Source organism: Coenobita brevimanus, chromosome 1 (assembly GCF_032717465.1).
Source record: "Coenobita brevimanus isolate Jiangsu-jjx chromosome 1, ASM3271746v2, whole genome shotgun sequence".
In the NCBI taxonomy this organism is placed as follows: domain Eukaryota; kingdom Metazoa; phylum Arthropoda; class Malacostraca; order Decapoda; family Coenobitidae; genus Coenobita; species Coenobita brevimanus.
The window spans coordinates 15,483,146-15,507,788 of record NC_136954.1 but is presented as its reverse complement, the minus strand read 5'-3'; positions in this window follow the sequence as shown (position 1 = coordinate 15,507,788).

Sequence of the window (24,643 nt, the reverse complement as noted above, 5' to 3'; positions counted from 1 at the left end):
TTTTTCCAAATCCATGAAAGCCGCATACAACTTCTTTCCCTTCTCTACAGACTTTTCCACTAAAGATCTAAGAATGAATATCTGATTTACACAATCTCTTCCCTTCCTAAAGCCTCCCTGTTCTTCTCCAACTAATTCCTCTGTTTTTTCTCTAACTTTGTCAATAAGTATCCTGTCATACACTTTTCCTATTATACTAAGAAGATAAATGCCCCTATGATTACCACACTTCTTTTTTCCTTTTCCTTTGTACAAGGGAATAATTATACCTGACTTCCAATCCTCCAGGACTCTACCTTCCTCCCACGCCAGTCTGCACATCTTCCACATCCATTCTACTACTATCTCTCCCCCATGCTTCAGCATTTCACCACACTCCATAAATTCCTGAGGCTTTCCCCAATTTAACTTTCTTCATTGCTTCCACAACTTCTATCCTACTGATTTCTTCCTGTCTTCTCACCTCCCTCCTTCTCCCAGCCATTCCCCAGCCACTTATACTCGCATTACTTCCATCCTCTATGTTCAACAATTCCTTAAAGTGTTATTTCCATTTGCTCACTTTTTCTCCCTTCTCCACTAGTAATCTACCATTTTTATCTTTCACTCCCCTGATAACTTCACTTCCGCCCTGTCTTACTCTCTTCACCTCTTTCCAGAACATTTTCTTACAGTCCCTCCACTTTACACTCAAATTCCTTCCAAATTCCTCATCCACTCTCTTCTTACTCTCTCTTACTAATCTTTTCACCTCTTTCTTTCTTTCTACATATAACTCTCTCTTCCGCCTCTCAACTTCTTCCACGCCCCTATTTCTCATCCATTCATTGTATGCTTGTGATTTTCTATACTACATGGAGTGGTAAGACCTCCAATAATCTTCTCACTGTCACGACAACTCTAAGATATAATTCTAGATAGCGTCAGACGATTTAATTAAGCTGAGTCATAGGAGGCAGTGTAAAAATTCTCAGACTGAAGGGAAGAATGGTTTCAACTCTTATTATCATTACTATTATTATCATTCAATCAATCAATCATTTCCTGTGGCACCCTCGGGGATGCATAGGGCCTCGATGAACTCACACCACCACATCCTATCTTGTGCTAACTCCTCAAGATCTCCCCAACACTCATCTCCAGCTTCCCGTCTCATTGTCCTCACCCACGTCTCTTTTGGCCTGCCTCTACCTCTCCTACCAAGTGCCACCAACCCTGGTGTACCTCGTACTATTCCCTGTCTCCTATACACATGTCCTAGCCACTTCCATCGTGAGAATCTAACATATTCATCGATCGGCTGCACTCCCGTTATTTCTCTAATTCTACTATTTGGTATCCTTTCCCACCACTTAACTCCTAATATTCTTCTAAGTGCTTTATTTTCAAACACCAAGAATTTATTTTCCATAGTCACTGTGCTTTACCAAGACTCGTGTCCATAAATTAAGATACTCCTAACCATTACCTTATAAAGTTTGATTTTTGTATGCACAGAGAAATTGTTATTATTCCAAATATTTTTAAGCATTCCCATTGCCTGATTAGCCTTCTTTAACCTTTCCTCGAATTCAAAGTTCAAAGAACCATCCTTGGCTAAATAAGTACCTAAATATTTAAACCTATCAACTTGCTTTACAACCATACCTCCAATTACACATTCCTTCGCATTTTCCATATTCATATTGATTATTTCAGTTTTTCCACAATTAATAACCAAACCCACCTTGCGACCTTCACTCACCAAACAGTCCAACACTCTCTGCATCTCTTCTGGCCCATCACAAATCAAAACTATATCATCTGCATAATCTAAATCCAAAAGTTTCCTGTTCTCTCTCCAAAGTATACCTGCACCGGTTTCTGTTCCAACGCGTTTCATAATGTAATCAATGACCAATATAAATAGTAAAGGCGATAAAACACCACCTTGAATTACTCCGGACTTGACTTCAAACGAATCACTCAGACAACCATCAACCATCACTTTACAAAATGTGTCCTCATGCATGTTCATAATGACCCTCACAAACTCCTCTGGTATTCCATAATGTCTCATGATCTTCCCCATAGTCTCTCTCGAAACACTATCAAAAGCCTTTTCAAAATCAACAAAACAAAGACTTAACGGTACTCTCATTTCATTAACTTGCTGCATCAAATGCCTAACTATAAAGATCTGATCATTGCAACCACGTCCCTTTCTAAAACCAGCCTGTTCATCCCTCAGAATACCCTCAACCACTGGCTCCAACCTATTTAACAACACTCTACTGAAAACTTTCAAAGCAATCGGTGACAAAGAGATTCCCCTCCAATTACCACATTCACTCAGGTCTCCTTCTTCGGAACTTTAACAATTACACCATTCTTCCAAACTGATGGTAGTAACCCCGTCACCCATATCTTATTGAATAGCTTGGTCAAGATCATTATTAATCTATCCCCCTCCACTTTAAACATTTCCGGAAATAAACCATCCTCCCCTGGTGCCTTATTATTCTTTAACTGTTTTACTGCTTTCTCCACTTCTGCAAGCCTCAACTCTCCTGTTTCTATATTTAAATCTTCCTGAGCAGACGGTATATCCTCTTCTGGTGGTATTGGTCTATTAAGAACTGTCTCAAAATGCTCTTTACATCTATTTTTAATATCTCCATCTTTGGTCAATAAATTTCCTTCCCTGTCTCTAACTGGTATTTCCTTGCGTTTACCTGCATTACCACTCAGTTCTCTAATCGATTCATATGCTATTCTTTGACTCTGTCCATCATTTTTGTTTATTAAGATTTCAGTCTCTGCAACCTTTTCATCCACACATCTTCTTTTATCTCTCCTAGCTAACCTTCTTACTTCTGAATTCAAACTCCAGTACGCAGCTCTTGCTAATTCAATCTCTTGTTCATCAACGCATTGCATCTCACTCCTCAATTTAGCCTCACCTCTCTTTTTTATCATATCCCACGTTTCCTCTGATATCCATTTCTTTCTCCTGAAGCTATGTCTCCTTCCAATCGTACATTCAGCAGTCTCATGCAAAACTTTGTTCACATCCTCCCACATCTCATCTACACTTCTCTCCCCCTCTTCCAACGTTTCCAACACCAAAAACTTATTTCTGCATTCTAATCTGAATTCCTCCTTTTCTTCTCCTTCCCTTCTAAGCTTAACAATATCGTATCTACCAACACCAGATTTGTCCTTCTTCTGATTTTTAAGTTTAAACCTTATTTTTGCAATGCTGAGTTGATGGTCACTACCAATATCCGCTCCCCGTTTAACATGAACATCTAGCAGAGAACTTCTATGCCTCCTACTGATAGCGATGTGATCAATCTGATTTTTATATTTTCCACACGGCGACACCCAAGTTGTCTTGTGTATATTGCAATGCTGAAAGAGTGTGCCCCCGATGACTAAGTCATTTGCTAGACAGAAGCTTCCAAACCTCACTCCGTTTTTACTCATCCTACTACCAACTCCCATCTTACCCATACATGCCTCAAATCCCTCATTTGAACAGCCCATTACTGCATTAAAGTCTCCAACGCAGATCAAAACATCATGTCTAGGTACCCTTCCTACTCCTTCTTGCAACTTTTCATAAAATGTGTCTTTCCTTTCATCGAGTGCATCATGAGTAGGTGCATAACACACAAACAGACTGATGTTGCCATGATTTGATTTAAACCGTGCGTATAACAATCGCTCATCTATAGGATCCCACTCACATAAAGCCTTATTTGCCTTACAACCCAGCAACAATCCTACTCCCTGATAATGCATTCCGTCCTGTCGGCCAGATATCAATAAACGTATACCATCCTCCAAATCCAACTTATCGACTCCAGTTAATCTAGTTTCTGTCAAAGCACAAATATCAAGTCCGTAATTTTGAAAAACCTTCACTAACTCATCGATTTTACCGTCATGATTTAGCGTTCTCACATTCCAGTTACCAATTTTAATTGTATTTTTTGCATTGACAAAGGAATTAGATTGTATTATCATTATCATTATTATTATTATTATTACTGTTATCAATATTTCCACCAAAGGATGAATTTATCGTAGCGTGGTTGTGAATATTTACAGAACAAGGGATTTTCTTTCAGCAAAGAAAATCGTCGTGGGTTAATATTAATACAAATCTTAGGTCTATCGCCAGCGAGGAAAGGATTGTTCGAGACTGCCTGTAACCCCTTTAGTCTGGTTAAATACTGATGAATTCCTTCTACCTTCAGACGATTTTCCTCAGCTTGGGGGAAATATTTAGAGACGGAGGGGTTGCAAGTACCCTTCATCAACCCCTTCAGCATTTAAGATCTGAAGCTGAATAAAATCGTCTGTAGGTAGTAAGAATCATCTAAACTCCTCACTGGACTCACTCAGTTGAACGAAATCGTCTTGTGTTAGCGTGAATAATGAAGAAAATTCACCAACCTAAGCGACGGGGTTCATTTTACAAGCTAGGAATACGACAATATTATTGTTCAACGCTGCTTTTTCCTTAAGATATACATACCGTACATATATTCATACATACATACGAGTACATACATATATACATTCTCTCTCTCTCTTTCTCTCTCTCTCTCTCTCTACCTACCTACCTACCTACCTACCTATCTATCTATCTCCATTCTTTTTTTTTTTTTTTTCCACACGAAGCATCTGCGAGTGAGATAATCAAATTTTGCTGGGAAAACACTACACTGGTCCCTTTGTCAAGGAAGGAGAGGAGAAGGAAGAGGAGGAATGGAAAAATAGGACGAGGAATGGTGGGGATGGAGGAAGAGGAAAGGAAGACGGGGAGGAAGTGAAGAGAAGGAAGAAGAAGGGAAGACAAGGAGGAAGAGGAAGGGATGAAGAAGAAAAAGAGGAATGGAAGAGAAAGAGAAGAAAAGGAGGAAGCGGAAGGGAGGAGAAGGAGGCAGGGGAAGCGGCTGAGGGGGGTGAGGGGAAGAGGGAGGAGGTAGAGAAAGAGAAACAAGGGTTGGAGGGAAAGTGTGAGGGAAAGTGGGTGGAGGAGGATGGGGAAGATGGGGGTCAGGAGAGGCTGAGGAATGGGGAGAGAGAGAGAGAGTACAAGTAGTGAAGTGGACGAGAGAAAGAATGGATGGAAAATTTATGAAGGATAAAGACGTCAGGAAAGAAAAGGAGTGAGAAATGGAATACGGAGAGAAGGAAGAAGATGAGGCAATGGACAGGAGGTGGGAAAGGGGAAGCGGGGAGAGAGTGAGAGAGAAAAGCAATACGACAGAAGACAGGGATATAGCAATGAAGAATGGGAAAGGAGGGTGGCGAGGAAAAGGAGGAGCAGAAGGAGGAGAACAACAGTGAGAATGAGAATCCTTATGAGTTTCTATCCCTACTCAGTAACGACCCCTCTTCCCATGACAAATAACCCTCCTTCATGCAATCTATCGTCCAGTTCCTGCGTCTGAGTCTTGGTCTACCTCTCGCCCTTCTCCAGACCACGTTCATACAACTCGATGATGTCTACCCCTCCTCAGTAACGACCCATCCTACCACGACAAACCACCCTATTATATTTGTCCTTCCACTAGTGTCTCGCTAGCATAGGAGTCTTAGTATTTCTTTTATCTTTTTTTTTTGGTCTTGATTATTACTTACCAAAATCCTCTCTTACTCTTTAGATCTCTTAAATACCAACACACACTGCATAAATTTTACACTGCATAAATGTCACACAATGCACCAATTCCACACAAAAGTCTATTATCGTGGCATATATAGAAACAAATGATTTAGGAAGAGGTCTAAGAAAACTTCCTAAGAAAACTAGACTATTTATCTTGGTTTACTTCTCCTTCCTCTCCAAGTCACCCCAGGACACACCCTGATGCTAAGGGGCCCGTATTCTTGTCTGTAAGGAAGCTCCCTAACACCTTTTCTTAACCCTTCATGGGCCAGGGGTTACCATGTTACACGGAAGGCCGATGGGGTCCCGGCGGACCCCAAATCTTAATGGTGTATTTCTGCCATATTCATAAAGTTATATCTACTAAACTTTGTACATATGTTGCCCAGGACACGGCACGTGGAACCAACCCACCAAGTGTCCCTTTTTGTTTTTGTTTTTATTATTATTTTAACAAAAAATTTCATTTTATCACAATTTTATTAAAGTTTGAGTGTGGAAGTACTGATTCTACACTTATTTGAATGTCTGATTGTCAGTATTCTTAGAACAGGTTCTCAAAATAATAACAAGTTCATGTGTTAAGTAAATTAGCATGATCATAAAAAAAAAAATATATATCCCTATAATGTTCAAATTTGGTACAACAATTTCTTGTTTTATCCTGTTGATGAGCATCTTCTGTATTACTACCACCACTTGCATTTTCAGAATTATCATCAGCACTCACAGGAGACTCAATACTACTCACACTGATTTTACTGTCCGATCGTTCACGAATTCATAATCATCAGCGTCGAATACAGATAAATCACACCTAATGGCACACCTAATGTCTGACTTGGCTCGTATCGCTGACTGGGGTATAAATAATATGGTTGTCTTTAATGCATCTAAGACTCAGTTCTTACACCTATCAACCCGACAAAATCTTCCACAGGTATACCCATTAATGTTTAATAATATTCAGCTTAGTCCTGCATCATCCTTGAACATGCTTGGGGTTTCATTTACTCAGGACTTATCTTGGAAAGATCATATTACATCTCTTGTAAAATCTGCTTCCAAGAGATTGGGTGTGCTAAGCCGACTCCGCTCTTTCTTTACCCCTGCACAATTGTTGACTCTATACAGAGGTTTTATCCGCCCCTGTGTGGAGTACAACTCTCATGTGTGGGAGGCTCCCCCACATACAGCTCTTCTCAATAGGGTGGAGTCAAAGGCTTTTCGTCTCATTAACTCTCCTCCTCTTACTGACTCCCTTCAACCTCTGTCTCTTCGCCGCACTGTTGCATCTTTATCTCTTTTCTATCGCTACTTTAATGGTCACTGCTCCTCTGAACTGTCTGCTTGCATTCCTCCACCTCTACGACGGGCGCGTAGCACCCGTCTGGCAGCAAACTCTCATCCCTTTTCTGTCCAACTCTCTAATGCAAGAGTTAACCGTTACTCCCAGTCTTTCATTTATGCAACAGGTCAGCTCTGGAACTGTCTCCCTCTGTCTGTATTTCCTGCTGCCTATGATCTCCAGTCTTTCAAACGCAGTGTGTCCAGGCATCTCAAAATGATCGGATCTTGAATTTGGCTCTCTATTGTATTTTGTTTTTCTCTTGAAGGGAACTGTTACTGCGGCCATGGCCTTTGGTTCCTTCTTCCTCGCATAAAAAAAAAAAAAAAATCTAAATAATTTTCTTCTTCTTGGTCACTTTTTGCCACTGCCACTGAGGCATAAAACTTTGCTACTTGTATTGACATTGTCCTAATGTTTATAATCTGAAATATCTGAAAACAAAAAAAAGAAAAAAGAAAAGAAATTGGTCACACGAAAGGCCAGGTGGGGTCCTGGCGGACTCCACTGACATTTATTGCAATGTCACGCCTTAATCGTGCGAGATTTTTTGCTCAAATTTTATAAGGATATAAAATAACCATCTACAGTAAAGTCATGAAAGGCCAGGCTGTGAAGTAAAAAAAAATGGCTTAATGGCAACATTTTAAAAACATGCTGGGGTCCGCAGGGACCCTATTTGCCCACAAAGGATGAAGTGATTTATTTTGCTTATTCTTACTGTCCTCTGTGTTACAAAACTCCATCTCTTATCACCATACTCTGCAAAAATAACATACAAAAGATATTAACCGGCATATCCAAAAATAAGTCGCTAAGGAAGAGGTGCAAGGGACCTTAAATTACAGTACTTCAGTACATACCACGACGACACCAGCGACAGGTAAGACGAACCAGAACTCACCTGTGGGAAAGAAAACGAAAATTAATCTCTCTCTCTCTCTCTCTCTCTCTCTCTCTCTCTCTCTCTCTCTCTCTCTCGCATGGTTAGAAGAATCTTGTATTTTATTTTGTTTAAAGCCAGACTATTTTATTCAGAAGAGTGATTTCCAGTAGTCTATCCCAGTTAACGTTAGACGATTTTATTTACCAGAAAAGAAGTCACAGGAGTTTGAGTGTGAATAACGCTATGGATGAAAAAAGCTTTATATAACTAGTATCTTGTCATCATCATCATCATCACCATCGCCATTACCATCATCATCATCATCATCATCACCTTAAATACACTACCATTAACTGGGAGGGTAAGATCCAGGAACAGGATTAACGAAGCACAGAGGTAGGGAAACAATACTCTGTTAACGTTACTTTGGCCTAAAACTGCCATCCCCCCCATCTTGAATGATGAGTTACAGCAACAGAATAACACTAGAAGATGATGCTAGATCACGAAGCTCCACAGGAAAGATGTAGAACCACAGTACAGTATTGTCTCTGCCACTGAGGTACATGAAATAAACTGCAGAGCATGAAACTTTGTGTGAAGTTAACGTGAATGACCTTTACCAACAGAATGCCCAGTGAAACAGTTTGTACTCTAGGTCACAAAAGTATCGGTGCACAGGAGGTCCAAAGCCTACCGAAAACATTTCATCAACTGCTGATGGTTACCCACGTCTTACTGAGCATGAACAGTGTCTGTTTATATAAACATAACATTTGCTATACTGTATGTTTGGAAGAGGATATTGCTAGTTGGCGATATATAACACCTCCCGACATCAGGGCTACCAACGTGTGGTAGGTTGAACACCAATATTTCAGTGACCTTCGTTCTGTTCCCAAATGTTTCACGCACATTATGCACCGATACTTTTGTGACCCATTGTACATCCAATAGTTCATCTTTCAAACTTTCGAAATTATCAACTCATCCCCATAGGGGTCGGCGGGTCTGCTGTCTAGACCAGGCAGGCCGGGTCAAACAACAATAACAACTAAAACGACTGCCGCCGCCGCGCCGTCGCCGCCGCCGCTGCCGCCGCTGCCGCTGCTGCTGCTGCTATAACAACTGACTTCAGTAATAAAAAAAAAAAAAATTCTAACTGGTACCGTACCCTGTCTGTCATCATCATCAGCATCAACAACATTATTTACATTATCTCAAACAATAACAAAAACAACATATCATTATCCTCTTCCTATCAATATCATCCAAATCACTAACTCGGGTGAGGGACGCTTTCACGTGGTGGCACTTATACAACCAGGAAGCTCACTGATAAAAACGTCCACCAACTACTTTCCTAACTCATGAAAAGGGGACGGTGGGCTGTAAGAGAAAGGTAATTTTAGCTGCAGTCCATTGGGTTCACGGCCAGATGAGCCAGGGAACAACAACTACAGCAACAAAACCAATAACCATCCTTATCGTCGTCATCATCAACATCCCCTCCCCCCCAAAGAAAAACGTCTCTTCCTGTAAGCTTCACATTCCTGGTATATCATTGTCTCGCACCCATAAGTTAACCCTTTACCGCTCAGCAGAAGGAATATGTTACGTTCGGGAACATTTTCAAAAGCTGAAAAAGGAGCTGTCAGATCTGTGCCTATGAGCTTCACGAATATGAGCCTGTAGGCAATACCTGTGCAGAATCTCATGTGTAGGAACTTCAGTCAAAAGTGAATTAGGTCCATTCAGAGTGCATGATTTGCATCCTGTATTTATTACCACCAATTTATAATACTCAACTTAGGAACACTTTTCGAACTGAGAGATACGGTACAGCCTTCATTAACGCTTCACTACAAGACGTCTTCTCTAAGCCGAAAAACTCGTCTGGAGGCAGCTGAATTAGCTTGTACTACAGATCCAACACTTGTAGGCAAATGTATGTCACTTGCCAGAGTTTATCTCTGGTATAGTTCACGTATCCTCTTTAGACTGAACAAGATCCGAGCTGCCCTGCAAACAGTATGCGCTTAACAGCAGGTGGGACGGCACGTTTGATCTGAACTCTACCTGTGCCGTAGGCGCGTTCATAGTTGAATACAACGCGTGCCATTACAGGCATGATTATGTGTGTGTGTGTGTGTGTGTGTGTGTGTGTGTGTGTTTTAATATATATATATATATATATATATATATATATATATATATATATATATATATATATATATATATATATATATATATAATCATCGCTGGAAGAACACAAATCAAGAGTGAGAGCAGTGGAAATGAGTTATTTAAGAGGAGCCTGTGGAGTCACATGGAGAGACAGGCTGACAAATGAGAATATAAAGGAGCGTTGTGGTGTGGATGTAGATGTGATAGGAAGCGTTAGGAGAATACACTGAGATGGTTTGGCCATGTGGAGAGGATGGAGAGTGAAAGACTGACGAAAAGAGTGTGTGACTGAGGTGGAGGGGAGAAGAGGGAGTGGGAGGCCGAGGATGAGATGGAGGGATGGGGTGGAGAGGTATATGAGAGAAGGGGGTGTGAGTTGGGAGCGGGGCAATGAAATGGCGGGGGACAGGGCGACGTGGAGGCGATTTGTTTGTGGCCACCCCGAACGGGATTGAGGCGTCTGGCAATAGATAGAGATAGTTATATCGCTGGAAGAAAATTTCAGTACTTAAAAAAAAAAGTACTGACAATAGTTTGTTTCTGAAGCCCTTACGGTGTTCATCAAAGCCAACATTTACACAATTTCTATGACTAATGCAACGATCCATGGCTATTTCCGAATATCAAAACGTTTCCAAAAGTCAACATTTACACCCGTACAAGAACAGAAGAGTAATGTTCACACAAGGGCAATATCTCTCCTTACATCAAAGCGTTTCTCAAAGTCAGTAGCATGTAACAGCTTCCCGTGAGAGCTGAAGGCGACGCAAGGAGAGCAAAGCGACAGCCAGCAAGGAAATAAACTCGATTTTTCATCAGTATCACCAATTCTGGCGACGAAGCCTTAGATGCGCTCACCCTGGCAAGATTATGCATGTGCTTAGCTGGAAGTGGGATTCCGGAGGACGGGCTGCGTGAGTGAGGAGGAGACAGGGAAGGAGGGAGAGGAATGGAGAGAAAGGAGAAGGGAAAGAGAAACAGATAGGAAGATGACAGCAGTGAAAGTCGGAGAGAGGGGTGAGAGAGACGAGAGGAAGAAAGGGACGGAGAAAGATGGATAGATGAGGAAGGAAGGAAAATAAAGGAGAGAGGAGAGGAGTAAAGTATGACAGAAGCAGGAGGAGAGAGTTAGGGAGGAAGCGAGGGAGGTAGGGAGAGGGGAGAGAAATGAGACAGAGAAGGGGAAAAGAGACGATGATGAGCAAGGAGAATGTGCAGGGAATGAAATAAGAGAGATGGGGGAGAGGCAGCGACAAAGATGGAGAAGGGAGAGAAGGAGGGGGAGAGTGTGGTGGACGATAGGAGAGGAAGAGAAAGTAATGAGTGAAGAAGAGCAAAGGAGAGGGAAAAAGAGTAGTAAGAAAAAAGAAGAGAGGGAGAGAATGAAGGGAATAGCTGAGAATCACGAGGAGATGAGAGGAATTAAAGGAGTAGGAAAGGGGTTAAGAGAGAGAGAGAGAGAGAGAGAGAGAGAGAGACAGAGAGAGACAGACAGACAGACAGACAGACAGACAGACACACAGACAGACAGATAGACAGACAGACAGACAGACAGGCAGACAGACAGAGAGGAACTAATAAAGAACACATATAAAACATTAAAGAAGGGAAGAAGAAAGCGACAGAGAATAAAGAAGCTAGAGAGAGCAGTAAGGAGAGAGGCGGCGGGGTGGAAGGTTGGGGCACACAGGGTTTACGCCGCTGGAACAAACGACTGGGCTATTTTTACGTGACAGAGCCGAATTGAAGCGAAATGGGGATAAAAATTCATGACATTGTTTCCTTATGAAGAAGTGGAAGGTCTTCTGGGTGGGTTAGAGATTAGAGAGGGGTAGTTTGGAGCGTAGGTTACAGAGAGGGTAGAGTGGTGGAAAAGGGGGGGAAGGAAGAAAGAATGGGTGAGAGAGAGAGAGAGAGAGAGAGAGAGAGTATCAGAATGTGTGTGTGTGTGTGTGTGTGTGTGTGTGTGTGTGTGTGTGTGTGTGTGTGTGTGTGTGAATAAACAAACATAAGGCAGTGGCTGTGGTGGTGAAGCATACAAAGTGTTGGTCTTGGGGCTGTGTGTTAGTGCGTTCCTTCTTCACTACTACAGGGACTAGTTTCTGAACTGAATTTGCCATCACCATGTTCTCTGCCCCTTCATATGGTACCATGGGAACCTTAATTAACATGTAACATTAATAATAATAATAATAAATAATAATAATAATAATAATAATAATAATCTATCTATCTATCTATTGCCAGACGCCTCAATCCCGTTTGGGGTGGCCACAAACAAATCGCCTGCACGTCGCCCGGTCCCCCGCCATTTCACTGCCCTGCTCCCAACTCACACCCCCCTCTCTCATATACCTCTCCACCCTATCCCTCCATCTCATCCTCGGCCTCCCCCTTCCCTCTTCCCCCCTCCACCTCACTCACATACACTCTCTTCGTCAGTCTTTCACCCTCCATCCTCTCCACATGGCCAAACCACCTCAGTGTGTTCCTCATAACGCTTCCTATCACATCCACATCCACACCACAACGCTCCTTTATATCCTCATTCGTCAGCCTGTCTCTCCATGTGACTCCACAGGCTCCTCTTAAATAACTCATTTCCAATGCTCTCACTCTTGACTTGTGGCCTTGCCAACAACGTCCAAGCTTCACTTCCATACGTTAGAGTTGGTATCACAATACCGTTATGTAGTAACTTTTTCACTTCCATGCTCACTTCCCTGTTTCTTATCATTGCTTTCAAAGAACCAGCAACCTTTCTTCCCTGCTGTACCCTTTCAAGCACTTCACCCTCCAAACCTCCATCCTTACTCATCACACTACCCAAGTACTTAAACGTACTCACATTTTCCAATTCCTCACCATCCAACCTCGCTGTACATTCACTGACTTCACCTCTCTCAAAGACCATCACTTTACTCTTCCCTACATTCACCTTTAGATTCCGTTTCTTATACACTCTCCCAAACTCATCCACCAAGCCTTGCAGCTCCCTTTCGTCTTCACTCAACAACACAGTATCATCTGCAAACAACAGTACAGGGAGTTTCCAAACACTACCCTCTCTCACCAGGGCCACTCCAACATCCACTACCCTACCTTGTACCTCTTTTATTACCCCATCCATGTACAGATTGAACAACCATGGAGACATGACACATCCCTGTTTCAACCCAACCTTCAAAGAGAAAAATTCACTTAGTTCACCATCCACACGCACTGCAGCCTTAGCACCATCATACATACTCTTGACAGCATTCAGCAACTTCCCATCTACTCCATATATTCTTAACACTTTCCACAATCCTTGTCTATCCACCCTGTCATATGCTTTCTCCAAATCCATGAAAGCCGCAGACAACTTCTTTCCCTTCTCTAGAAACATTTCCACTAAAGATCTAAGAACGAATATCTGATCTACACAACCTCTTCCCTTCCTAAAGCCTCCTTGTTCTTCTCCAACTAATTCCTCTGTTCTTTCTCTAACTCTGTCAATAAGTATCCTACCATACACTTTTCCTATTATACTAAGAAAACAAATGCCCCTATGATTACCACACACTTCTTTTTCTCCTTTTCCTTTGTACAAAGAAGAAAACTAGTACTCATACCATAACACTAGGTCTAAATACGCTGTGCTTTTGTATCCAACAAGGTGGTTGAACCAAAACGCACAATTAGATATCACATACGGTATGGAATTTAGGAAAGATTATCCCTTTATGCCTTTTTGCTGGCCCTGGAGGACTCATTGCGCTGGAATGGCTGAGAAAAGGCTATTGCAACCCAGATATATAGCCAGTAGATCATCCTACGTCAATGGCAGTGTTTATATATTAGGGAGTGCTCCTGGCTATTCTTGAAGCCTAACCTAGACTCTCAACTGCACAGTTTCCTCTGTCTAAAGCATTACCTTTTTTGCAGTATAAAGAACGACAAGACTTGGACAATTTTCTCTCAAGTATTAGCAACATATGGGAATTTGGAAGGTGTGTGTGTGTGTGTGTGTGTGTGTGTGTGTGTGTGTGTGTGTGTGTGTGTGTGTGTGTGTGTGTGTGTGTGTGTGTGTGTGTGTGTGTAACGTGTCAGTGTACATGCACGTGTGTTGCAAGGGCAGCTGGCACAAGTTATAATCTTTTGTTCGCCTCGCTTGTCGCCGGCCTAACCCGACAGTCGGCAACCCAACCCAGTAACTCGGCATATTGATGGTACTGCCGGCTCGTTCTCTGTTCAGGCAGCTCTAAATTATCATCCAGCGGGGCCTAATTAATGGACTTAATTTGTAATAACCACGAGGACGGTGGACGTGTACAGCCGAGAATAATTAGAGCATCTATTGGGCCTGAAAGTATTTTATAATGATAATGTCCCCGTGTTGGCATTATTTATGGGGGGGGGGGTAGGAGGTTGATGGAGCCTGTGGACTTAATATACAGCCTGGACTATAGGGTGACTGTGATTATATAGGCTGACATGTTTAACACACACACACACACACACACACACACACAACGTCATCACAGTCCATTTCTCTCCATCCATATAACTTTTTTCACAGTATTCCAATTTTCTATTTTACATTCTTTTGGGAATAATTTCTCATTTTTATTTTTTTTATTTTTTACATGAGGCCATCCTGACTCAAACTCAAGCTCCTGCGACTCGCTCTTGGCTGCATCAATTCTTATGGTGTAAGATGAAATAATACACTTCAGTCATCACAATGGGTATTCGCGACCGAGGGTTGATAAGCAAATCTCTGCTGCTCGTTACTGGATGTCGTAGATGGCGTACAAACAAATTTCAACCGTTCGTTACCCGATGAAGCAGATGTCCAAAAAGTGGCCCTCTGTTTTTTTTTCAGTTAAGGAAGCTCTTGACTCCACTTGCACCGCTGGACACATGACAACATTATGCATCTATGCTGCCCGGCTACACATACCTACCTGAACTTCTTCACTTCGTCATGCACTGAGTTAAGGTAATTTTTGTTGTATAACTGGTCCTAATATCACAGCAAAAAGAATATATTTCTTGGTCAAACACAGACAACGTTATGCTGTTGCAATCCTTCATCTGATCAAGCACATATCCCCCACCTCCCTCCACACCTAACCAACCCCGTAACGGCCCTCATCCCCCCTCTCCAATCTTTTCTTTTAAAGGTGGACGTAAGGAGAATGCCTTGAGGACACATAACCTGAGTCCTTCAGATTCCCTGCGCAAGTCACACTGAAATATCTTGAAAAATTAGTTTTACCCTCCGCCTGAAAAAGTCAGAGGAGGAGGATGTTATCACGGGGATCAATAGGTCTCCGTCCATATTATATACTAGGGCAGCAGGACGGCAGGGCAGCTGGCTGGGTGTAGGGATTTCGTTTCCGGGCCAGAACTCAAAAAGTTTTCACTATAGATTCATGAAACTTCACACAGTTATGTGCCTTATAGTAAACTAGTGCCTTTTGATATGTAGAATGCTGTCTTTGGTAGAATTTTTAAAATAACGCAAAAGTAAAACATGTTTTCCAGATATTACCATTCCACCTGCGCACGAATCTGATGGGCCCAGGTTGTGTCCTCAAGGCGTCCTCCTTACATCCACCTTTAAAAGAAAAGATTGAGGGGGGGGGGGAGAGCCATTATGCACTTGGTTAAGTGGGAGGTGGGGGTCATATGCTTGGTCAGGTGGAGGTTGCAACAGCGTAGCATATTCTATGTTTTTTGCTTTTTCATTATTTTCAAAAAAATAAAAATAAGACAGCATATTACCTATCAAAAGGCATCGGTTCACAGTAAGTCACATAACTATGTGAAGTTTCAAGACTTTAAAGTGAACAGTTTCTGAGTTCAGGCCTGGATACGAAATCTCAATGCCCGGCTAGCCGCCCTGCTGACCAACTTTACGGACGTGCACCTATTTATCCCAGAGATAACACCCTCCTCTGATTTTGTCAGCTGGAGGGTAGGAAGTGGTGCGAAAAAATGCTACTGAAATATTAGTTTTGCCTCATCTAATTTTATATATACCATTATCAGGTTGTAAAGCAATTGTGTGTGTGTGTGTGTGTGTGTGTGTGTGTGTGTGTGTGTGTGTGTGTGTGTGTGTGTGTGTGTGTGTGTGTGTGTGTGTGTGTGTGTGTGTGTGTGTGTGTGTGTGTGTGTGTGTGTGTGTGGAGTACAGGGAAAACAAATGTATGAAGAAAGAAGCAAAATGTGGGTGAGAGAATGAGTACCGGTAGTTTTAGAATGCCGATACGGAAGGCGAGGGGGTGGGGTCGGGTGTGTGAGGTCCTACGGGGTCGGGGTGTGGGGGTGTGGCTGAGTATTTGGCTGCGTTTGGACGTAACCAGCGTCATTTGGTCACGAGATAAATCATGGTAATACACATAGCCACATTATGATGTTACACACGCAAACACACGCACACACATCGACAGCCACACACACACACACGCATGAGAAGGAGAGAGAGAGAGAGAGAGAAAGAGAGAGAGAGAGACGGGTTAATGAAGGCTGCATCGGGCCCAAGCAGTTTGAAAGTTATTTTCTATGCTAAAATAATCTACAAAAACCAATGATAAGCTGAACGTCATTGGAAGGAAGGGGTTAAGGAAATCATTTCACTACAATGACTATTTACTTATTTATTATATTTATTTATTTACTGCTACATACTGCTCTTGTTATTCCCGGACAGTATTAATCAAACAGACTAAAAATCCTCCACACAATTACATAAAATGTACAAGGGATCCCTCATTGGATACTGCAATTGTTAATGGACTTGTCTCTAACTCCAGCTCGTAAAGACTCTCTCTTATACTAAACAAAATCGTCTAGAGATACCAAGAAGACAGTGAAAAAAATCAGCCTGAACAGGTTAAGGAGTGGGTTAAGTTGTCTATTCGTAGTAGTAGGGAATTAATGAAGGCTATATCTAACCCACTGAGTTCGCAGTCTCTTTAAAAGTTACGTTAAATCATCTGAAAACTGCACGAATGAAATAAGAACGTTCTCGGGATGAAGGGAGATAAAACAGAAAAAATTCCCAACGTAGTGTTCGGATAACTGGTTGCTTATTATTTTTCGATCTTTATTGATATCCAAGATGTATTTTCTTCCATAGTTCAAATTTCTAACCTACAGACAAAGTTATACAACATGAGAATGATTTACTGTACTTAAGAGACTCGTGAAGACTGTCCGAAAAGTCTCTCTGGTACTTTAGCCAGAAAAGAAAAAACTAATATTTTTTCATCCTATCTTCAGCCAGATTTTCGCCCTTTTGCAGCTTATTTCACGTAAGCCAGGGGCAGAAAAAGATAATATTATGACTCTACAATTCTACGTCTTTCCAATAACCCTTCCTAAGTAGCATCATCTTCTAGTGTTAACTTCTTGTCAGAACTCGGCATTCAATAAGGAAAGACGATCATTTTAGGCGAAGTCAGAGTAAAAGGAATATAGGAAAAACGCCACAAAACTAAATGGGTTCATTCATTTAAACACGATTTTTTTTTAAATTAATTCGTGTTCCCATGAGATGCTTTTATTTAACGATTAATTCCAAGGTCTGTATTCCCGTCGGTTAAGACACGTCTTCCTAAGCGATTTATTTTTCTTATCATACCTTGCCGTCTTCTGTGTTACTTAAAGCATTCAGCATATCGCCATACTCTGCATAAATAATGTGCAAAACGATGTTGGCCAAACGAATCAAAAAACAAATTGGTGAGGAAGAGGTGTTAGGGAGGTTCCTAAACCGCCGACAATGCGAGCCCTCATCTATTGTATAACTGTAGGGATGGTTTAAAATTATATCTAATCGCTCGATTTTTTAAAGTCTCCCTAACGCTGAGACTATTAAGCATACGGAAATGTGTGTGTGTGTGTGTGTGTGTGTGTGTGTGTGTGTGTGTGTGTGTGTGTGTGTGTGTGTGTGTGTGTGTGTGTGTGTGTGTGTGTGAGAGAGAGAGAGAGAGAGTTACAGCACAGAAGGGCTTTATTCAGCCTACAGTACACACAGCTTTCAGGAAACCCCCTCTCGCTCTGAAGGGCTTCATGAGACTCGCAGTGCAGTTGCTGGGAGACGGAGGCAAGTTTTCTATGCGTCTGCAAACTGTCTCTTACAAGTGTTTTCAAAGTTTGCCCAGTGACCCTCTAAATTTTGTTTGTGAGGTGGCTGTGTGTGTGTGTGTGTGTGTGTGTGTGTGTGTGTGTGTGTGTGTGTGTGTGTGTAATTTTCTCATAAACTTCTCGCGTTTGTAGAGGAGTTGACTCAGAGCAGTGTATGAAAAAATCACACACACACACACACACACACACACACACACACACACACACACACACACACACACACACACACACACACACACACACACAGGAACCACAGCAAACACATAAACATCTTAATATTATAGAGGCATAAACAAACACATTCTGTGGCGTTAATGAAAGCGATACACACACACACATACACACACACACACACACACACACACACACACACACACACACACACACACACACACACACATTATGTTACAAATTTATACATATTTTGCAATATTATACGCTGGCTTTTGCATAAACAAATACACAGCATATTAACACACACACACACACACACACACACACACACACACACACACACGCACACACACGAGATGAGATGTCAAATTGTCTGTTAATATCCCAGTGGAGTGAAAAAAACAGTAGGGCAGCTGGTTACCACAAGACTTACCACCACACTCCCACATCACCATACTGCCACACTACCACACTACCTCACCACATATCACAAAACTGCCACACTACAGTACTATCACAGAACCACACAACCATATCTTCATGTTAAACCACACAACCATATCTTCATGTTATCACACTACCATTCCAGGTATTCCACCTCACTACCACATCACCACACTAACATACTACCACACACACGCGCTACCACACTACACCACCACACTTTCACAGTATCACATCGCCGCACTGTGACACCGCCACGCTACCACACCATCACAATGCCACACCATCACACTACCATACTACCACACCGCCACAGTACAACACCACCACCACTTTACCACACTATATCTCTACCACAACATCACACTACCACAGCACCAAACTACAACAACATCACACTGCCACGGCACCACACTACCTCAGCATCACACTACCACACCACACTATCACAGAATCACACCACCACACTACCACACAACCTATTACTACACCAGCACACTGCCACGCTACCACACCAACACAGTACCACACCACTACTCTATTACACCACTACAATACCACAAAACAACAGCACCACATTACCCCACCATCACACAATCACACTACCACACCACCCCACGGCCACATCACACCATCACAATACAACACTGCCACACCACAACATCAAGATACCACTCCATTACACTATCACACTGCACGCAACCACACAGTCACCACACCCCCATCACACTACAACACTGCCACACCACATCAAGATACCACTCCATTACACTATCACACTGCACGCAACCACACAGTCACCACACCCCACCACCACCACACTACCACACCAACACATTACCACACCTTTCCACCACAACACTGCATATTATTTACACCTGTTTTACATCGACTCAAACTACGTAATTTACATACAAGAAAATTAGAACATGTCGTACACTGTAAAAAAAAAAAAAAAAAAGGCTAAGGAAGAGGTGATTCATTGCGTCTTTAACCCCTTCGGTACTATGATACATCCTTAAATTTATTCTTGCTACCTCCAGACGGCTTTCTTAAGGTTAAAGGGAAAATCTTTGACGTGCAGGGGTTAGATACAGCTTTTACTTATTCCCTTAATGCTTGAGATTCATCCAGTGTTCTATAAATTCATCTTTTAAGACGACTGAAAATGAAGAGCACAGTGACACAAGTATCTCCCCAAAGCCTAACGAATACACTGCGGAAAAAACGAAGCATCAGAAACATGTAGTGGTAGAGATAGGGGTTTTCACAGTATTTCGCCTGTTGTAAATTTTCTTCAGACGGAAATGGGGAGATGGTTGTTTCTTTGGCTGTATGTCCTCCCTCCCTCCGATGCCTTAACCGTTTCAGAAGGGTCCAGAAGAGGCGTAAATAAGGAGGGCAATATGGAGGACAGACCTGGGACGACAAAATGGCTCCATGGCTTTGGTAAAGTATGAGAGGATTTGGGCATATGTGTGACGTGTATATATATATATATATATATATATATATATATATATATATATTGTTACGGAACAGAGAAAGATAATGTACACTTTAAGTGAGAATACTAAAAATCACTACTGTCCCGTAAAGTTCCAGGTTCAAAACAAAAGAGTTAGGTAAAATTACAAGTTAAAGTTTAATGCTCAAACTAACAACAAAACATTCAGGACTCATAAGGATAATGTAATGGCAAAAAACAGGTTAAATATATGGTTAACTGCAATAGCCTCTATTAACACGAAATTAGCAAGAGTAAATTTATCAGCCCTGATAAATGAGAATACACTGGGTAATGCTCAGTTAATGCAAGATAAATTATTACAGATACAAAATATTATTAATGACAGCTGACAATAAGAACCTTACATGAATTACAAAAAAACTCACTAGGCCCAAGAATCAACCTTATGCTACACAGTACAAGAAAAAATGCAATAACAGTTATACTCAAATTACACAGCTGCTAGATGGTTGGAGATTTCCTGAGCACTCACAATAATAACAACTGTACAGGGGAGGACAGAGATGTGAACAAAATGATGAGTAGATCTAAGTGGCAATTATGTAGAGACTGAGCTCATTATATAGGGGCCGGCAGAGCTTGATACAACTTGTAAGAAGGACGCGCAAATGAAGCCATGGGGACAAAGAGTTGACAATCCTGCTCTGAACAACAGAAAGAACGACTTACTCTACTATAACGGTAGAAGGGGGGGAGTGAGGTAGAACACGCTCGTGATCAAACAGGCAGCACACTGTACGTTAGAATTACACAAAGGATGATGAAATCATAGGCTATGTAACACCTCCCCATAAAGAAAAAAGAAATTTACAAAGGAAATTTCTTATTACTCTAAAACAATCTGTCTAAAGTCTAGATAAGCAATCTGCAATAACATTTTCTTTCCCCTTGACATGTTGTATGTCTAATGAATACTCCTGAAGAAGTAGACTCCATCTTGTCAATCTCTGATTTTTATCTTTAAACTTACTAAGGAATTTCAGTGGGTTATGATCGGTATAAATGACTATGAGGTCAAAACCAGAACACAAATAAAATGAAAAATGCTGTAAACCCAAAATCAAGGCCAAAAGCTCTTTCTCAATAGTTGAGTAGTTCTTTTGAGGTGGAGTGAACTTCTTACTGTAATAAGATACAGGGTGTTCAATACCCTGATCATCCTCTTGCAGCAAAACAGCCCCAGCTCCTGTATCACTTGCATCAACAGCCATCTTAAAAGTCTTAGCATAATTTGGAGTAGCAAGCACTGGCTGACTTAATAGGATAGCTTTAAGTTTGTTGAAAGAGGATTCACAGTCATCGGTCCAGACAAATTTAACTCCCTTTTTCAGTAGGTCTGTAAGTGGTGATACAAGAATTGAAAAGTTAAGAACAAATCTCCTGTAATAACCTACCATTCCCAAAAATCTTTGTAGCTCTTTCCTACTCTTAGGTCTGGGAAGATCACTTATAACCTGAACCTTAGCTCCTGGTGGTGCAACGTGTCCATCACCAATTACGTACCCAAGGTACTGAACTTTAGCTTGACCAAACTCACACTTTGATAAATTAGCTACAAGATTAGCCTGAACCAAACGCTCAAGAAATTTACTGACATGGCATAGGTGATCTTTCCAGTTGTCACTGAAGATTAATACATCATCAATATAAACAACACACCCTGCCAAACCCTCTGTTACAACATCCATGAGCTTCTGAAATGTGGCTGGTGCATTCTTCATACCATATGGCATTACAGAACATTCAAAAGTCTTTCCTAGTGTTACAAAACATGAGATCTCCCTAGCACGTTCAGTCATAGGTACTTGCCAGTATCCCTTTAACAAATCAAACTTACTTATGTATCTAGCCTTTCCGATCTTGTCTATGCAATCTTCCACGCGAGGGAGAGGGTAAGTGTCTGTTTTGGTTATCTGATTAACACGTCTGTAGTCGATGCAAAGCCGCTGTGACCCACCTGGCTTAGGGATTAGAGTGACAGGAGAACTCCACTCGCTCTGACAGGGTTCAATCATCTTGTGGTCCAACAGGTAGCCAAGCTCCTTCTGGATGAGAGGAACTTTCACTGGGTTCACACGGTAAGCAGTTTAATTGGCTTTGCGTCTCCAACATCGACATCATGCATCAACACAGTGGTTCTTCCTGGAGTGGCACGGAACACTTGCGGGTAATCCTGCAGTAATGCCGAAAACTCCTGCCTTTCCTCGGGAGCTAGATGAGAAAGCTTAGTCTGGAGATCATTCATGATATCAGGATTCTTCCCCAAACTATCACTCAGGCTCATGCTGCATGGGAGAACTTCACTTGCAGACTCGGGTGGAACAGCTACAGTGCAGACTGGATTATTTTCGTCCCGCCTGTGATATAACTTTAGCATGTTGAAGTGACAAGTTGCTTGTTCTTTCTACGATCTGGTGTGGCGATGACATAGTTGACATCACTGAGTTTCTTCTCCACGAAATAAGGACCACTAAACTTGGCTTGAAGAGGTTGCCCATGCACTGGTAGCAGAATCAAAACCTGATCTCCTGGCTGAAAGTGGCGTAACCTGGACTTCTTATCATACCAAGTCTTCATCTTCTCCTGAGCAGCTCCTAAATTCTCTCTCGCCAGTTGTAAAGCAGTGGACAGCCGTCCTTTGAACTTCATCACATACTCCAGCAGGTTGACGTCATCTTCCTCCGACAGCCAGCATTCCTTGAGTAGCTTAAGGGGTCCTCTTACTTCATGGCCAAACAGTAGTTCAAAAGGTGAGAAGCCCAGTGATTCATTTGGAGATTCTCTTGCAGCAAATACAACGAATGGAAGACCTTTATCCCAGTCTTACTGATGTTCCAAACAGTATTTCTTGAGCATCGATTTGAGTGTTTGATGATATCTCTCCAACGCTCCTTGGGTCTGGGGATGGTAAGCTGAAGACGTGATCTGGGTGATGCCCAACTCTTTCAGAGACTGCTTGAAAACATTTGACATGAAATTACTTCCCCCGTCTGACTGTACCTCCTTGGGCAGACCAAACTTTGTGAAGAACCCTAGCATTTCCTTAACCACGTTCTTTGCTGAGATATTTCTAAGTGGAATGGCTTCAGGATAACGAGTAACCATATCAATCAGGGTCAACACATAAGTAAATCCTGAAGAAGTCTTAGGAAGAGGGCCCACAATATCCACCAACACACGGGTGAAAGGCGCCTCAAAAGGAGGAATGGGAACTAGAGGTGCAACCTTTTCGGTCTGATTACACTTCCCCACAACTTGACAGGTGTGACAAGACTTACAATACCAGGAAACATCCCTGAAGATACCTGGCCAGTAGAAGTGTTTCAAAATGCGTGCCACAGTCTTCCTCACTCCAAGGTGCCCTGCCAAACTGGAATCATGAGCCACTCTAATGATATCCTGCCTACAAACACGAGGGATGACAACTTGATGTACAACCTCCCATTCACAGTCAGCTGATGCTGTTGGGGGTCTCCACTTCCTCATAAGTACTCCTGACTTTAAATAATAACAAGTAGAAGCACCGGCTGACTTCCTCACTGCAAGCAGAGTTAGCTAGACCTTTCAACTCAGGGTCAGCAACCTGCAACTCAACCAACTCTTGACGAGACAAATTATCAACACTACGGGGTACTGCCTCATCTGGTGAGTGGTCCAAATTAGCAAGAAAAGTGTCAGCTAGGATAACATCATCAACATCATTATCCTCTAAATCACCAGTAACTTTAGACTTAGCCCTAGTGACAGCACATGCAGGGAACACATCAGGGACATCACAATCCTGGGACGCAGCCACTGGCTCACTAGACAACTGAGGAGCTGGACACACTTGACTTCCACCAATATCATTTCCAAGTAAGAAAGTTACACCTGACATTGGGAGTGTCTCAACCAACCCAACCATAACGGAACCATTAACAAAACCAGACTCTAAATTCACTCTGCACAGAGGGACAGAGAAGTAATTATTCCCTCCACCTTGTAAGATTACAGTTTCATCAGAGGAATTAACATTAGAGCCTAGAACACTGGTCAGCATAAGGGATTGGCAAGCACCTGTATCACGATATATTTGAACTGATTTCCTGTCATTACTGTCCAGAGGACTGACAAAACCATCAGACAGGAAATTAGCACATGAACTCTTGAGAGTGTCACCCACGTTACTGCTCAAAAGAGGAGCTCCATCATAAGAATTTAAGTTACCCCTCAAAGCAGGTTCAGTTAACTCAGTTAAAGAATTCTGGGAACTCTCAAGGGTGGACACTA